Genomic DNA, 17,778 nt, shown 5'->3' on the forward strand with positions numbered 1-17,778 from the left:
CGCGAGCTTATTTCCAGTACAGATAGGTGCAAATCAGGCGGATTAAGAATCGAACATGTGAAGGCCGCATGGCAGCGTGTCCAAAGTACATGTGATATCGCCCACTCTCAGACCCTGAGGAAGCACACCTTACAAAATGGTTCAAATGCCTCTGAGAACTATGGGACTTAAAATCTGAGGTCATAGGTCCCCTAGAACTTAGAACTACTTAAACCTAACTAACCTGAGGACATCACACATATCCATGCCCGATGCAGGATTCGAACCTGGGACCGTAGCAGTCGTACGGTTCCAGACTGAAGCGCCTAGAACCGCTCGGTCACCGCGGCTGGCCCATCTTACTACCGAGAGCGACATGGCAGCGTCGTACGGAGAGATCAGAAAGACAGCTGGCTGTGGTGCAATGGTTTCAACACGAACAGTGACGAGACGACGCGGGACAAAGATGTGACAATACAGTAGGCACAGGCAGTTCCAGAGAATCTACTCACCTACTTCAGGTAATTACTGAAGAGTGACTGATGCTCAGCACTATGCGTTCTATCGTTGACAGCCAGCGTTCGAGATTGCAAACTCCAGAACACTTATGCAAGACTTTGCATTGCAGTTCATACCACAAACATCTTGAAATATGAACAGATCTTTCACTGCCCTGAACGACCCCATGATGTGTCACTACAGAGTATGTCTGAGATGTGTAAGTAGGCTGTTTATGTTTTCTCTATGTAAGTAGGCTGTTTATGTTTTCTTATTGGCAACGTTACGTAGCGCTCAATATGAAAATCACTGGCTGTGCTGTGTGCAGTCTGTGGCTAGTTTGCATTGTTGTCTGCCATTGTAGTGTTGGGCAGCGGCAGCTGGATGTGAACAGCGCGTAGCGTTGCGCAGTTGGAGGTGAGCCGCCAGCAGTGGTGGATGTGGGGAGAGAGATGGCGGTTTGTAATTTGTCATGAACTGATATATATATTATGACTTGTGATGATATCAAGGTAAATACATTGTTCGTTCTCTATTAATATCTTTCATTTGCTAACTATCCCTATCAGTAGTTAGTGCCTTCCATAGTTTGAATCTTTTATTTAGCTGGCAGTAGTGGCGCTCGCTGTATTGCAGTAGCTTGAGCAGCGAAGATTTTTGTGAGGTAAGTGATTTGTGAAAGGTATAGTTTAATGTTAGTCAGGGCCATTCTTTTGTAGGGAATTTTGAAAGTCAGATTGCGTTGCGCTAACAAAATATTGTGTGTCAGTTTAAGCACAGTCTTGTAGAATTGTTCAAAGGGGAAGTTTCATATGTCGACCCTTAGCCGAGGATACCTCACTGGAATCTTCTGATTTTTTGTTGTAGTTTGTGTAATTAGTGTAGATTTTGTTTATTGCTAGCGCGTAATTGTAGAGAAAATCTCCTTTGTAGTTGCAGTCTTTCATTGTTGTACAGTAAAACAGTTGTGGCATGCATGTAGATTTGCACCAAGTATTTCGCAGCTGCGCTTGCAGTTAACTAGATATTATTTTCAGTGCTATGTTAATGTGTTCTCTTATTTTTGATCTTCAAATTGTGTTTTTCTGTGTTGTCGTGTGAAATATTGTGACAATAATGGCGTGTGAAAAACGTAATACTAGGCTCCAAAGTAAACTGAGAAATGACAGTGAAAATGAAAGCAGTGTGTTAGCGCCACCGAGTAATGAATTAACTGATGTTCAAAGTAGTAATTTGGTAATTGCGCATAGGGAAATGGAGCGGGCGGCAAACAATGGTGTAGACAGTGAAACAGGTAGTGAACAGGGAAGCGTTATCGATCAATTGGTCGGCAACAGCTCGCCTCAGGAATTGGGAATGACAGAACACAATATTGCAAATACTGTAGATTCAGGTTTTGCGTCCTCACCGTTTTCTCAAATAAGTCAAGACACATTTTCAGCTTGTCAAAATGTGAATGTTGCCGGTGCAAATGCACTGCCGAAAAGAGTAGAGGAACAGATTCCAGACACTAATACATTATTATTGCAATTAATGCAACAAATGGAACAAAATCAGAGACAAACACAGCAAAAGCTTGAAAAGTTAGACACAATGGAACAACACCAGAGACAAACACAGCAACAGTTAGACACAGTGGAACAAAATCTCAAAAAGTTAGACACAGTGCAACAAAATCTCAAAAAGTTAGACTCATTGGAACAAACTCTCGAACAAACACGTGAGGATTTAACTGCTGAGTTACATAACATTGAATCGAAATGTCAAAAAGTCTGTAATGACGTAAAAACACAAGTTTGTGAGCATTTTCAACCTATTTTTTCGCGTCATGAAAATGCATTACAGAATCACGAAGCAGCCATAAAAGAACTGCAAACTATTGTTCATGAAAATCACAACACCTTGCAAGCTAAAATTGATGCAGTTGCATCTACCGATTCGGTTACGCAACTTGCAAAAAGTCAAGAAAACTTAAAAGACACAGTAGATACGATTTCAACACAAATGGATACTCTGAAACTTGGTTCAGAAAAACACACTGAGGAAATAAGTACACTATCGGAGAAAGTAGTTGAACTTTCGGATCAGCTAAATAATTTATCTACGAAGGTAGACGATAATCTGAATGACGCAAAACCGGTAGTCTTTAATGACACAGAACAGAGCGAACAAATTAGGAAACTGAAACAAAATCTGAATCAAATTGATACGCAACACCAAAGAGAAATCCGGGAAGTACAAGATCAGCTGACACAGGTAATACAAAAATTACGTATTTCAGAAGACACTCGCGCTCCAACACGGGAAGAGGGACTTAGAAACACGGAAAAGCCGCAAAATAATAACACAGGGCATTTCGGAAGTTATGAAAGAAATTGGCAAGGTGCACCGAATTTTGAGATGGAACCGCCGAAACGACATAACAATGACCGATATGCGACTCGCCGACATAATGATTTTGACTATAAGCTGTTCATTACTACACGTAAATTCAAAACGTTTAAGAATTCTGGCAACGACATTCATCCACAAGCATGGCTCCATCAATTCTCTCATTGTTTTCCTCCCAACTGGTCGTTGGAACACAGATTAGAATTTATGTGTGGCTACTTAGAGAATGAACCAGCTGTAAGAATGCGATCGGTAATTCACGATTGCCACAGTGAAGGAGAGTTTTACCATGCCTTCCTCTCAGCATATTGGTCTCAAGCCACACAAGACCGTGTAAAACATAGCATCATAATGATGAAACGTTTCGAACAATCTGAATTCTCCAGTCTTGTGAAATATTTTGAAGACATGTTGCACAAGAATCAGTACCTGTCAAACCCATACAGCCCCTCAGAACTCATCCGCATTTGCTTACTCAAATTGCCTAAACATTTACGACATATTATTTTAGCAGGACGTTGCAAAGACGACATTGAAGCTTTTCAGGGACTGTTACAAGAATTAGAAATTGACACAGACAGTCGCGGGATGCGAAAACAGGAAAACAATCACTACAGGTCACATACGTCACAATTCCGTGACGACAGAAACAATAACTGGCCACGACAAGCCTATTCTTACCACACAAATCGTGACCAAAATAGACACCACCCGTATGACAACCGTTGGCAGAGTAGTAATAATTACAGGGAAAGATCACCTCTCCGCAGTAATGACTATCACAGAGACAATCAGAGAAACAGACAATATGGGAACCAAAACAAGTATTATCAAGCGAGGCAGAATAACTTCAGACGCAACAGTTCGGCGCAGAGTTACGATTCAGGGAGAAATTCTCCACCACGTGACGGACAAGGAAGAAACTACGGAATCTACCGAGATGACGACAGACGATATGATCATAACGACAGACGTCAATTTCATCAGAACTGGCGGGATTCTAACACGGCTGGGCCCTCTCGGCAAGGCGAATTTGTAGAAGTTAGGTCTCCTAATCCCAATAACGACGCGCGCCAACAAAGAGACAGACAATGACTCGCACCGCAGGCAGCCGCGTGCGCCGGCTGGCTCAGAGAAAAATAACAAAGACGCGAACCTTGAGAAAAGATTTAGCATTCCTTACCGACGTGTAAAACATGACAATTGCTTTGCAGTTGAAAGTCTGCGTACTAGGAAGAGTAAAGGTTTACACCACATTTCACATGTAAAACCGTTTATTGAAAGATAATCTGCTTTTTAACTTAGTCTTTGTCATAAAATTTTTCGCTTCACATTACTAATATGCTTTGTCAGACTTAGAATCTGTTAATATACAACAATGTTTGAAGTTAAATATCCAATCATGAACCAAGAGAACTTATTTAAACAGAAATGACGAATGCATTGTTATAGTAAACAGACGTCACAGTGTTATTGTGTGTGTACATTCTTGCTTGTTTGTTGCACGATTACGTAACGACTATAAGGCTCACATACTTAGAACATTTACCAGCACTGCTAATGAGATTTTAATGCAACATTTTGGTTTATTTGAAAATACATTCTGAATTTAAAGTACTTTCTGTGAGATACCAGACGGCACAGTGGTTAGTTTATGTGACAGCTACACGATTTTTATCACGACGCTACTAATGAGTGACAATTTACAATGTTGATTTTGCGGTGTATCTGTTTTATATCTGCACAGTTTTTCTGAATTCTTCTGGAAAGTAAAACAGGTTTTAGTAGTAACTTTTATGGTATAGCTACAAGGAGACAGCCTTTTCTGTAACACAACAATACGTTACAGCACAGTACTTTCTTCATCATGGCAATAAGCGTAATAACTAAGATATCTATACACAAAGCATTTCACTTTCGTTTCTGATGGGGTAAGTACATTGACTTCTGCAGAACTTAGCTTTCGGAGGACGATAATTACGACACTTCCACAGAATTATCTTACAGCAAGACGCACATTTAGCGCTACAGGACACGCATTTGAGTGATTAATCTTATACTTAAAACACTTATTTTCAAAGATTTTTGAATTACAAAGAAAGTTTTCCGTGATATATTTCATTCCATTGGTGTAATCTGTAACACCTGAGGGTATAATTACATTAATCCTCAGGGGGGTACACGCTTACTTTGTGTACCATGTGTGTGGCAACCACAAGGAACCCTAGCTAATATGGTATTTGCTTATACAACTTTACACATCGGTACCATATTTCTCTAACACACAAATTACACAGCTATCTGATCATTTAACTGAGAGATAAACATTTTTTTACTACGTCAGTGACAGATGTTTACGTAGTTACACAGCTGGATAACTTCACACTTATGAAACTGTATTTTGTCTGTACTTTGTGAAACTGTTCATAATTTTTCGGAACCATTGTGATACTATGAGAGCTTTGAATGATGTATTTGGTAAAGGGATTATGATTTTTAAAGTACGTTTGAGGCAGATGACACTTTTGACATGAGCAGAGAATTTTTTTTAATTATTGGAGGAAGCTACGACGATTTTGAGATTTGACTGAGGTGTTATGATGTTATTTTTACGACGACGATGTGTATTATGCTGCTGAGGTATGTTTACGATTAATAGGCTGAGGCTACTATATGAGTTATTTGATTATGCTTCATATTTATAATGACGAAATATTGACGAGTGTCGATGGATACGTATATGTGTAATAAGGTAAGGAGTAATGAATAGTGATTAGGGACTCTGATTTGTGGAAAAGGTTGTTGGAAACCAAGAATCGTACTTTAAGAGTTATGAAATGTGTGACTGTATCACAATGCTGACGAATATTTTTTTTGGACACTTATATTTATAGGATTTTGTTTCTACAGATTTGCAACGCTAATTCTTGACCTGTGAAATATTTTTATATGAGACTACCACGGTAGTGCTGTCGTAAATATTTCCGTACGAAAGTTAAGTGACCACCTGCACGTAATGCGTCGCGGGCACCCAGCTGTGTCAGACGCCTGGAGAAAAAGCCATTATTGCGAGCCCTTTTCAGCGGCACAGGTAGAAAAAAAAGGGGACGCCATTAACCACATATGATTTTTGTAATGCGTTGTGGGCACACAGCTGTGTCAAACACCTGGAGAACAAGCCATTAGGGTGTGCCTTTCATCGCTAATGCGACACCCTCGTTACTTGAAAACATATGATTACTCACACTTTGTGCTAATTACTGAAATGCTTATGAATTGATGGGAAATATTCGTACATCTGCACACCTGATTACGACAAGCGTCTTTCTACGAAAGTTGAGAGAATTTCTACTAACTTATGAAATGTCACATGACTATTGAATGATATTTTTATGCTTTGGTTTGCGTAATTGCTTATTTCATTTGATACCTGTTTTTCAGCTGTGTTGCAGCATTGCTTTTATAAAATGAAATGCATTTGCTAATGTGAACACTTTCTGTCAACAGATCTATTAAATAATTATTTTTTGATCCACATTCTTTAAAAAAAGGAGCACTTGGAAACGAAAGAACAATAAGAAGGAACTAATAACAGTAACACATAATTTTCTTTTCAAGTACTTGGTAATTTCTTTTGTAGAATAAATTGTGATGCATCACTCTAATGTTAAGATGTGACATAGGTATTAGACATGGCCATTTTAGTGTAATATTTTTTCTGCTTGCGCTATGTCATGTTTAGGTATAAGTTGCTGCTGTTTGCCAGGCATAGTGTTATTGAATTTGACTTTTGCTAATTTATACTGTAGCTTGCTTTGCAATTTTCCATTTTTTTCATTGCTGTTTATAATAATTGTTTTATGTGCTGCTGGATTGCCTCGTCCCTTAGTTTAGCATCTGAGCTCAGTAGATTTAAGTTAGCTTAAGAGGGGGTAGACTATATGAGAAACTGACTATGGAGAATAGGTAAAGAATGCATTGCGAAGTTATATAAAAAGGATTTGGGCCCAAATGAGTATTGTACAATCAGAAATAATTATTTTGAAAGAAATATGAACAGAATACAGAAAGCATGCTTGGATAAGATTTTTTTGGTGGAAACAAAGGATGAAATAAGAGGAAAGATATATGAAGTTTTGGGTTGGACTGCAGTACCACATGTTACACTGACAACGAACCCTGTCCTTTCCTATTGGTGTTATCCCACTATGTGTTTGTGTACCCTTGTGTATTTGTTTTCTTCCTGTCTCTGTGTACTGTTTCATAGAATTTTTTTCTCTTCTAATACTAAGCTATATTCACTATGAGGAGGAATACTGTTATCCTCAAATATAAGTTGCATTAATAATATGTTATTTTCTTTGTAAAGTTGTTTACAATTCTGTTCTGTTTCAATGTTCATGTGTGAAATTAATGTTTCGAAAACTATTCTCATTATTTTATGTATGTACTTATGTCACTATTTTTGTAACACTGACGTATATGTCTATTTCTATTCTTTTGTAAAGCCTGTGTTACTGCAATTGTTATCTATATTGCTATGTTTTTAATGATGTATTTTGTACCTTTGTTATTGTATTCTTCTGTTATAAAATTGTAATTGTCACCAATTCATGATATTATTAACTTGTAAGTTCCATTTCACTGCACACGTTTCTGTTGGTCATAGTATATGGACAATATGTGAGAAGTAGGGACTGATAGTGTTTGCACGTGTGTTGGTAATTCAGCAAGGGACTGGATAACAGCATTGCTGGTTCTAAGGACAATTAAAAGAAAAACTTTCTGAGTGCACAAGTGGTGGTTTATGGACTTGCTATATTCTCCGCAAGACTCTTCGATGGTGAATGTGCACCTGCACAATCGCAACAGATGGCTGCTGGTCATCTCTACAAGGACTACAGTGGGTCTGCACCTCTGCTGGCCCACCATGCCATTATTTCTACAAGGACTGCAGTGGGTCTGCACCTCTGGTGGCCCACCAATACCACAATCTCTACCAGGACTCCAGTGGGTTTGCTCTGTTGTGGCCCATTACCTGTCTGCATGTCAAGAGTCAGCACTGTCTTTCCATTGGAAGGACAACACTACTTCTTCAAGACTGCATGGAAATCCACTATTTCTATGTGCATTTTCTTTTACTGCTCAGACTTTGAGAAAAACACTGCTATTCTCCTGTTATGTACGATTAGGACTGTCTTTATGGACTGTGAGACAATTTTAGCTTTTGACCAACATTGTATCAATAAGTGTGTGCATTTGATTTCTTTGTTATTGTAATTATGAAAAGAAAAATTTTTGTCAAATCTGTATTGGCCAGTGCCCAACACCATTTGTAAAAATTTTTTGTGGGGAGCATGGGGGCTATGTAAGTAGGCTGTTTATGTTTTCTCTATGTAAGTAGGCTGTTTATGTTTTCTTATTGGCAACGTTACGTAGCGCTCAATATGAAAATCACTGGCTGTGCTGTGTGCAGTCTGTGGCTAGTTTGCATTGTTGTCTGCCATTGTAGTGTTGGGCAGCGGCAGCTGGATGTGAACAGCGCGTAGCGTTGCGCAGTTGGAGGTGAGCCGCCAGCAGTGGTGGATGTGGGGAGAGAGATGGCGGTTTGTAATTTGTCATGAACTGATATATATATTATGACTTGTGATGATATCAAGGTAAATACATTGTTCGTTCTCTATTAATATCTTTCATTTGCTAACTATCCCTATCAGTAGTTAGTGCCTTCCATAGTTTGAATCTTTTATTTAGCTGGCAGTAGTGGCGCTCGCTGTATTGCAGTAGCTTGAGCAGCGAAGATTTTTGTGAGGTAAGTGATTTGTGAAAGGTATAGTTTAATGTTAGTCAGGGCCATTCTTTTGTAGGGAATTTTGAAAGTCAGATTGCGTTGCGCTAACAAAATATTGTGTGTCAGTTTAAGCACAGTCTTGTAGAATTGCTCAAAGGGGAAGTTTCAGATGTGATGGGACAAGGAGTACTTGCATGCTACCCTCCGACAAGCAATCTTCATGAACTGACACCGAAGGTTTCAGATACATCAAGAAATTTCTCAAGATGACATTCGGAGGTTGATTTCTACCAAGCCACAAAGAAGTCTTTAGTGTATTTGGGACCATAGGCACCATTCCTCGTACTCATTTGAACTTTGGAAAAGAGTTCCGGATGGAATGAATGTTAGGCAGTAACCGGTTGTGTTATGAACATTCCTGGTATGTAAGAATACGGTCTCTTGATTTGGCCGGGAAGGAAAACGAGGAAGGGCTAGACAATTTGGGGTTTGGCACATTTCATTTATTGGAACAACGTACAAATTTATTTTCCACACAATTAATTACCGTGGATCCATTTAAGAATTTAATTGAACAGCAATTAATTTAAATATTGAACAATAATCAGTGATGGTAGAATATGTCAATTACAGCTCGCACGCAATCACTGTTTGCCAGACCATATGACAAAAGAATTTAAACAGCCATAAAAATTACTAATCCTTCATCAGCAGGAAATACCAACACAAATTTAATAAAACTTAACCGTTCACAACATAGGCCGCTGCATAAAGTTTCTTATGCTAAAATACAAAGCGGCCAAAGTCGTAGAACAAATGATTGAAAACCTCATAAAACAAACATTTTAGCAAAGGCTTCCATGGTCCCACAATAATATTCAAAAATTAAAAGTTACATTAAATAAGAATGAAATTAAATAAGAATGATCTTTGAGATCTTAACCGCTAGTAAACGTTAAGCAGCAGCATCGAAGGCTACGGCTGCGCTTGGAAGAAATAACACTGAGGAGACAAACAGCGCGAGCTTTCGCTCCCCAAGGGCTGTGCACGGAATCACTTAAACATGCGGCTGTGTAAGCTGACTGGGCCCAGAATGACTGGACCTGACTACGATCGGTAAACAGCACTGATGACAGAACACAAGCAGTCTTAACAAAATTATCTGCAACACAACAACACAAATAAATTCCAATAAGTACAAGCTCAAGTCACAGCCAAGATTATAAAGATTAATAGAATTTCTTACGGAGTGATACTCGAAATTTAACAGTCTTGTAAGACGTTATCAGAATATTTAAGAACCACATACAGCTGACTTAATAAAAATATCAGAATTAAATGGTTATACCAAATCCTGCTGCAACAAAAGACTAATCAACCGCGAGACTACTGCCTTAATTCTATGGCTCCTGGGCACGTACATAGTCCAGCCCAAACTCAGAACTGGCATCATGTCCCAAAACAAACTAAAATTTCCATATAAATCACTTAAATAAAATAAACGTACGAAATACATGACCTGAAGTGTATGAAGCAGTACATTAGTCTCAATGAATAACACAGTAGAGTTAAGTCCAGAAAGAAGTTTAATGTTACGCCAGACCAAAACTACAAATTGAGCACAGCTTTTATAAAAAGTGTTCAAATTAAACTGAAGTCACATTGTTCTTATCACTAATCCTGATAACGTTCGTGCAACACAACATTGCACTTTCAACCAGGACCAGCACCATGTACCAGAATTAACCTCAGCTGGTAGTTATTTGCCTCAAGTATGGCGCCCGCGTGTGACAAACAGAAGAGAATGGACCAAGTGGTGTTTATTTATTTATTTATTCATTTTATTTCATGTGTGTCACGTTTCCTTGTATCCTTTCCCTTATGCGTCCTTGGACTGTATGAAAGATACAGTATGTGATGTAGCAGAAAGCTCTGGTCAGAGGTCGTAGCATTGAATGTGTAGAGTCGTTCTGTGGTATGGTAGTACCAACCCCCTAAACCTGAACGAGTTTGACAAAGATGGTGGGCAAGTCAGCTCAGAGAGTGCGAAGGCCAGAGGATAGGCTCTGATAGGTTGGCGAACCATCCCCTCCACCACCTTTTCAACGAAGAACGGTTAGGCGAGGTGTCCGGTGGAGCACTTGGTTCTGGGTCGCGGCGCTGTACAGACATGGAGACGCAGCTCACGTTTTGGTAATGTTTACAGAGATATTAGATGGTCTAAAACTGCTCGGTAATGAAGTACGGATGTTGAAATCAGGTGCGAGATTACCACTAAACCCCATGAGGGACTTTATTTTTATAATTTATTCGAATTTCAGTAGAACTTTGCGTTTGTTACTTGGTCAGGTCATGTACCATGGGCCTTAAGCTCACGCTCATATTTGTGCTCTGTGCTTAACGGAAATTCACAAACTCAATGTATTTTATTCTGCTCTTTCATTTTCAGTAACATTTTGTGGCATTTTTATTCATTTATCACATGTTTTCTTTGTGAACTTGCTTTCTCGCCACGTTGTTGGTTAGAGCAACCGCCACATTGATAAACTGTAGTCTCGGTCTGAAAACGTATTGTACACAATGAATAATCATAAGATAGTGGGCAAGTGTAGAATAGGGAAAGAATAATCTTGTGTGTCCATTTTTCTGGATTTCTGTTGGCTACCGAATCTTGACCACGTGTGTTGAATAGCATTGAAGTGAAGATGTTTCTTCTGCTCCCCCACAACTATTTGATTTGTAGGCGATGTAAGTAAATTACATGGTTTAAAGTCATGCCACTAGGAAAAGTATCGGATTTTAATACCCATTGATTTGATAAAGACTTGCGAAATACTCTTCCACCATGACGTAGTTTTGCTTGTAGTGTCTTTGCTGAACTTGTTCTGAGTCACCTACAGCGATTGAATGTAATAAGCATGGGTGTAGGAATAATTGTGTATTTGAATAAAATTACATTGAAGCCAGGTTAGCGCTCCCCTGCCATACGTGGCGAAACTGAACTATGTTAACTAGAGAGACCAGTTTTGTTGATGTATATTGCAAGAGAATAACGGCTAGTTGTTGAAATACCGTCGGTACTGAATAAATCTCAATTAATCTCTACCCTTGACTGAATATTTGCTCCCTCCATAATAAAGATTAGGTGAAAGTCAGTACCAAAGTGGAATTCTGGGTCATGAAAGCAAATAAGAGCTATATACTGCCAATTAAGCCCTGTATAGGTGCTTTCTGTAGTGGTTCAAAAATATTGCGTTATCCGTTACGCTCAAATTTTTACCGGTTGGTTAAAACCTTCCGCTTGAAATTATTGACACCCGGCAACACTCACAGGGGCCAGTAATTTCGTGGACCACTCGAATTTTGAGAAACGATTTACTACAGACAATAGCTTGTAGGAGCGGTAGGACATGACAAAGCGACGGTAATATTCTTACTTAGGTAGAGTTTTACCACCACCAGTTCTCGAAGGCTACGTTGCAACGTGGTCCCGTTGCTTGAAGCTACTTTTCTCACTAATCTCATTTTCACCACTCTACATTATTTTTACCTTCATGGGGCTTACCCTCCACCCATACTTTGTACGTATTGCACTGTTGAATCCGTTCATAAGTTCCTGTAGTTCTTCCTCACTTTAATTAAATATAGCAATGTCAGCATGGGTTCTTATAATTAATATCAATTCACCAATAATTTTTTCCCACTGACGAACCTTTCTCTTATTTCTGTGACAGTTTCTTCGATGATAATATTTAAGAGCAGGAGAAAACGGTAGTACCTCTGCTTTACGCTCTCTCCAATCTGAGCACTTCTCTCTGGGTCTTCCAGGCTTATTGTTACGTTTTGATTGTTGAAAATATCGTTTACTCCCGGCCTTTCCAAATGTAACTTAGCCTTAGCCGCGAATCAAGAATGTCACGGATTTGGCAGGTATCAACCATTACTGCTGGTGGATGACGATCTAACAGCTGCCGAGTTGAAAGTTTTATGATGAAGGATTTAGTGCTGCCTTATTCAAAGCAGACGTCACGTAGCAAGACGGATATTACAAAAAAAGAAATAATGTATAGTTTGGTTCAGTTAGTTTCACGTTTCGTGAATCATTTTTCACCATAAACCATTATAATATGGAATTAGTCATTTTACTTTAACATCGCAAATAAATCTTTACTAATGGTTACCGATGTGAGTAACAAGTACCTGCCAGGCAACTTTTACACTTCCAGTAATACAAATTCCTCTAAGATGTGGAAAAACTTTAAATTTGTTTTCAAATTTTACGTTGCCGTGCGTCAGGCATTTTATATCATTGGGTAAGTGATCAAAACTTTTGGTTGCAGCATTATGCACCAACGTTTGTGCTAAAGACAGCGTAAATGTGTGATGAATGTCACTTTCCATTCAAGTATTGTATTACGTTCATTATTGTGGCTTTTGAGTTGCAATGCATTATTTACAATAAGCTTCACGAGGCAGTAAATTCACTGTGAAGCAGTAGTGAGGATCTCAATTCTTTAAGCAGATGTCTACATGACTACGATGGGTGCGCTCCATTTATTATATTTACAGCACGTTTTTGAGCATTGATGACTTCCGTTCATAAAGATGAGTTACCCTAGAACATTTATCCCATTGGATCAAAAATGGTTCAAATGGCTCTGAGAGCTATGGGACTTAACACCTGTGGTCATCAGTCCCCTATAACTTAGAACTACTTAAACCTAACTAACCTAAGGACATCACACACATCCATGCCCGAGGCAGGATTCCAACCTGCGACCGAAGCAGTCAAGCGGTTCCGGACTGAGCGCCTAGAACCGCTAGACCACCGCGGCCGGCTTTTCCCTATGACATTAATGAATTAATATATATCAAATATGTCAAATTATTGATTTTTCTCTGCCCAAGATATGCAATATGTGGGTGAACTAATTTGTTTTAGGAATTCCAAATTTGCTTTCCCAGTTCAAATTCGCACTAATATGGACATCTAAGAATTTAGAAATTTTCGCCCTATTTATTATTCCTTCGTCATGTATTACACTTACCAAGCATGTAGTACCCCTAGATGTGCATAATTGAAAATGTAATTTTTGAAACAGAGGGTGAGACCAATCGTATTAAACCACACAATGATACTTTTGAGAACATTTCTTTTACTGTTTCTTCTGTCTCTGTATGTATGCTCGGATTGATTACATACTAGTGTCACCTGCAAAAAAGAACTCATTCTGTTTGTTTTATAGTAGATGGAAGACCATGTACGTATAACATGATTAACGACAGTGGACCTAAGACTTAGCGTTGAAACCCTGCATGTGATTTTGTCCCAGTCAGATTAACGTCCCTGGAATATATTAGATGAATTACTAAGTATACATTGCCGCAATCTTCCGGTTACGTATAATATTATCCATTGGTTGGCTGTATCATCACCTCCAAAAAACTTCAATTTATCTAGGCGATTACTGCGTTTCACACTGCAAAATGCTTTAGTTAGGTCGCAGAAGATACCAGCTGGTGCTATTTTATTATTTAACACTTGTAAAATTTAGTGAGTGAATTTTTAAATAGCATTCTCAGCAGAGCACCTCTTCTGAAGCACAAACTGTGATTGACTGAGGGTATTATTGTTGCTCATGCGATATATTGTTCCAGAAATCGTCATCTTCTTAAAACTTTTGCAAAATGATGTCAATAGTGAAACATGTCGGTCTTATTATATTGCTTAAATAGGGGTTCGACACCGGCATATTTAAGACTCTCAGGAAAAATGCCTTCAGTTAGTGATGCAGTACGTATTTCATGTTAGAGGGGCTCATTGCATGGGAACAAATCTTTAGTATTCTATATTATAAACCGTAAAAACCAGATGAGCTTTTATTTTTGAGAGAAAGTACAATTTTCTTTACTGCAGAAGGAGAAGCTGGTAATACGTTAACATGACTGAATCTCATTGCTGTTTCAACAAATTGTTGTGACTTTTCTCTTGAAGTGCTGGTCAAATATGCCTCTGAGCACTATGGGACTTAACATCTATGGTCATCAGTCCCCTAGAACTTAGAACTAGTTAAACCTAACTAACCTAAGGACATCACACAAAACCCAGGAAGTCTATCATGAGTATTATTCTAATGTGCAAAGTAGAACAATACATGAGTTGTACGGTATAGTACTGCACAAATCTAATATTCTCAGTCACTCACAACCTAATATTCTACAGATCCAAAGCATGTCCTCTATTTTTTGTGTACGTCCATGTGTGTGTTTTGACGATGGAGCAAATAGTTCCGAACCAGTCCTCCCCCTGGTGGATCCCCCACGCACTATATCTGGAACAGTCTCCAGATGATGATATGCAATACAGTACATCCGGCATAAAGCTCTAATGTAAATCCATCAGCGAGTATACTGGGAGAGGCTTATGACAGCCGTCCATGACACATAGATGTAGACATACAGAAAGTAGAGCAAATGCACTGCGTTTGTAGAATACATGCTTATGAGTGACTGGGTGCATTCGATTACAGTGCTATACTATACTGTCTGAATAATGTGACGGTCTTTCTTCTGCATAAGAATAACACGAAGGACTGTCTCTCTCATTCCGACGAGCGTCCAGCATGGAACATAGTGACACGGGGATGATCATGTACCATCGTCGTGCATCTTTAAGAGTATAAAACGATGTGTGACAGGCGCAGCAAGATGTCTTGGTTTCTTGTTATCACTAGAAAATCTAGACAAAACTGTTACGAGATGTCGGTAATATAACTTGCATCGAAGATTTTATGCTCTATAGCAGCATGAATTTAAATCTGCTTGCATCCCATACAGAATCGTTTTGTGAAGAGCTTTTTGCCATTTGCGGGGCTGTAGCACTGTTGATAATAACGTACAAGCGGTTGAAATCGAGACTTCGCGATTGTAAATACTTTTGCATAGTCTGTATACGTATGTGTGTAGAGCCGTTAGCAGTGGAATGCTGTTCGAATGCATAACTTGATAAATGTTGATCTATAAATTACGTTACCGGTGGTGCGCACTCTTTGTGAAGTGAAAATCCCATGTTCCAGGATGCTAGGTGCAGTCGACACACTGCCAACTAACGAATAATTTATTACTAGGATAAAAAGAACCGAAATCTACAGTGTTTAGATGGCCTCACACGGTTGTGGTGGCGTAACTAAGTTGGAAGTGTGAACAAAAGTACCGAAGCTCATCTGGTAAGCAAAAAGATCATATAATTATGGGAAAAAATATCACAGCAGCAGCAGAAATCAGCTCTGTACACGTGTCAACTCCCTGTTGCAAGTCCCTACACGGTAGAGCGGAAGTCAGGTGAAAGTGTAGAACTGTGCGAGACTTCGAGTTTCCCTCAAGTGCAACGCCACATGAGGCTGCAACTAGCCCTCTGACGTGTCTTAGCAGTACACGGATTTGCTTCCAGGCTACGGTTTTCCAATTTGCACCACTGGCTGAGCCTCATCTAAGTACAGGACGAGTATTCGTATATTTTTCATGGCCTTCCTATCCAAAATGCATGCATGTAGATCATCGGGAAGAAGGGAATTCATTAGATTTTTAGTAGGCTTGTGTATAGGACACGCACGTATCCTAGTATAGAATATGACGATACATAGGTATGCCAGCAGTATGGCCATACACATTCGAAAAAAATAATCTAAAAATATGAAAAAATTGCATTAAATCGGTAAATATCGAGGGAAACGTGGTATGATTACGACAAATGATGGTATATACGTAAAATTAATGGAAATACGACGAAATCTGTAAAATCATTAAAAACATGAAAAATTACGGAAACTGACTGAGAATACATAAAATTAAAGAAGAAGTAGCATGAAATACTGGGAATTGAGGGGGGTTGGCGGTACCTGGGCACTCAAGACCGAGAAAAGCTTAAAAATTATGCTATGGCTGCATTCACTTTAAACCCTACCACTCACCTTGTAAACTACGGTTGTCGTAGCACGTACTTCAACAAAGGGGACTTAAGTATTACATAGAGGAGCTATAGTAAAGAAGGTGAAACATATATGTTCCAGTTAATAACTGTGTTCTCACACATGCAGTCGAATATGGATATTACGGAATTACGGTTGGTTTATCACAAGAAATGCTATTCCTTAAGTATTAAGGAGAGAACTCAATGGGTTTATGTGACTAAAATTATTCCCTAGAGTGTTCTGTGGATTTGTGGACCGATGCCACATATAGTGGGAGGGGGTTGGCGTACTAGAGAAGTAGTGTTAGGAAGAAATAGCTACATTATCCTACACATGAACAAAATTACCTTACATCAGACCAGGACTTCTCTGTGCAAGAGAAATGCTATCACAGCCGTGGTGATGCGACTGTAAACACTAATAAGACTTTTACATCTCCATTGGCTATGATCGTGGTGCTTACTCCCTGGTAAGAAGTTGTTTCTTCGAGTGCATTTTCGTGCAGCAGGGCGTAGGTAATATCTCATTGTATCAGCTGTTGGAAATATTCATGTTGGTTTTGTGGCGTCACCGCTAGACACCACCCTTGCTAGGTGGTAGCTTAAATCGGCCGCGGTTCATTTAGTACATGTCGGACCCGCGTGTCGCCACTGTGTGATCGCAGACCAAGCGCCACCACAAGGCAGGTCTCGAGATACGATATAGCACTCGCCCAAGTTGTACGACGACTTTGCTAGCGACTACACTGACGAAGCCTTCTCTTATTTGCCGAGAGACAGTTAGAATAGCCTTCAGCTAAGTCCATGGCTACGACCTAGCAAGGCGCCATTAGCTTTACATAGTTTGATAGTTATCGTATGAAATGTCTCATCAAGAATGCTGTATTTCACATCAAAGAATAAAAGATAAGTATTCGAGGAGCTGCATACTTTTCTTGTTAGAATTCACTACTTATCCTGTTCCAGAATTCACGCCCATCTGCGTTAGATAGCGTGCATTTAGGCCTCCTCTATCTACAAGGTGTTGGCACATTTACCAACACATCATTGGCGACGAGGGAAAGGGTCTTGTTCTTTCTAATTGCTTACATTTACTTGTGTCATGGCTTCGCCACAATCTCCAGATGTACTGTCTGAATTTTATCGCCTG

The sequence above is a fragment of the Schistocerca americana genome, chromosome 2 (assembly GCF_021461395.2).
Source record: "Schistocerca americana isolate TAMUIC-IGC-003095 chromosome 2, iqSchAmer2.1, whole genome shotgun sequence".
NCBI classification, from domain to species: domain Eukaryota; kingdom Metazoa; phylum Arthropoda; class Insecta; order Orthoptera; family Acrididae; genus Schistocerca; species Schistocerca americana.